General features: G+C 36.4%; 1 protein-coding gene across 1 annotated transcript in view; it reads right to left on the bottom strand.

Annotated features, from left to right (window-relative positions):
* Window positions 1-1,737, bottom strand: part of LOC107600544 (anoctamin-1-like) — a 29,176-nt gene that overhangs the window by 12,814 nt on the left and 14,625 nt on the right. The gene's annotated exons all lie outside the window — the stretch shown is intronic.

Genomic DNA, 1,737 nt, shown 5'->3' on the forward strand with positions numbered 1-1,737 from the left:
AGGAAGAGCTAAATAAGCTTATCACTGCATCTAAACCAACAACATGCCTGTTAGATCCTGTACCCACTAAATTACTGAAAGAGTTGTTACCTGTAGCAGAAGAACCATTTCTCAATATTATTAACTAGTCGTTATCTCTTGGTGACATCCCAAAAACTTTCAAGCTGGTGGTTATTAAGCCTCTTATTAAGAAACCACAACTAGATCCTAGTGAACTGGCAAATTACAGACCCATTTAAAATCTTCCATTTATGTCTAAAATTTTAGAAAAGTTGTCTGCTCAATTGTGCTCCTTCCTGCAAAAATAATATCTATGAAGAATTTCAGTCAGGTTTCAGGCCCCATCATAGCACAGAAACTGCACTAGTATGGAGTGCCGCAAGGATCTGTCCTAGGTCCTCTGCTATTTTCAATATACATGTTGCCCCTTGGTAATATTATTAGAAAATACGGGATTAGTTTCCATTGTTATATGGATGATACTCAACTATATATCTCAACCAGATAAAACTTCTAAATTATCTAAGTAACAGAGTGTGTTAAATATGTAAAATATTGGATGACCAATAATTTTCTCCAATTAAATTCAGATAAGGCAGAGATATTAATTATTGGACTAAAAAGAATAGTACACTAATCACTTAGATTACAATTTGCATCTAGACGGATGTACTGTTACTTCGTTTACAGTCAAAAATGTGGGTGTTATATTAGACAGCAACTTGTCTTTTGAAGATCATATTTCACATAACAGCATTCTTCCGTCTTAGAAACATTGCCAAGCTACGAAACATGTTACCTGTTTCTGATGCAGAAAAGCTAGTTCATGCATTCATGACCTCTAGACTGGACTATTGTAATGCACTGCTAGGTGGTTGTCCTGCATCCTCAATAAACAAGCTACAGGTAGTCCAAAATGCAGCGGCTAGAGTCCTTACCAGGTCAAGAAAATATGATCATATTACCCCAATTTTACAGTCTCTGTACTGGCTACCTATTAAGTTCCGTATCAGTTACAAAATATTACTACTTACTTGTAAGGCCCTAAATGGTTTAGCTCCTGCGTACCTAACTAGTCTTCTATTATGCTACAGTACAATACATCACCTCCCTAAGGTCGCGAAATTCTGGACTTTTGGTAATACCTTAGCAAAGTCCACTAAAAGATGTAGAGCTTTTTCACATTTGGCTCCCAAACTCAGACACAGGGGTTCAGACACACGCTCTCTGTTTAAATCTAGATTAAAGACACATCTCTTTAGCTAAGCATTGACATAATGTATCTCATAACCTTGTACTTCAGTTTTATCTGATCAAATGCACATTATCATTCTTTGCTGGGTTTGAACAGCAGCTATGCTAATTTTAAAATTTCTCTATTTGCTTCTCTGTTTCTGCCACTAACTAGGAATTACACAAGCTTCAGTCTGAATCCTGCCCTTACAAAGATCTGAGATGACTGAACACCTGAGAAGAGATAACTACCAAATTTTGCTTTAAATTTGCTATGTTAATTTTGCTATATTAATAGTGTTCACCGTTTGTTTGAATACAAGTCATTTATGCTACAGTACAATACATCACCTCCCTAAGGTCGCGAAATTCTGGACTTTTGGTAATACCTTAGCAAAGTCCACTAAAAGATGTAGAGCTTTTTCACATTTGGCTCCCAAACTCAGACACAGGGGTTCAGACACACGCTCTCTGTTTAAATCTAGATTAAAGACACATCTCTTT

The sequence above is a fragment of the Sinocyclocheilus grahami genome, unplaced genomic scaffold, assembly GCF_001515645.1.
Source record: "Sinocyclocheilus grahami isolate Dianchi unplaced genomic scaffold, SAMN03320097.WGS_v1.1 scaffold14.1, whole genome shotgun sequence".
Lineage (NCBI taxonomy): Eukaryota > Metazoa > Chordata > Actinopteri > Cypriniformes > Cyprinidae > Sinocyclocheilus > Sinocyclocheilus grahami.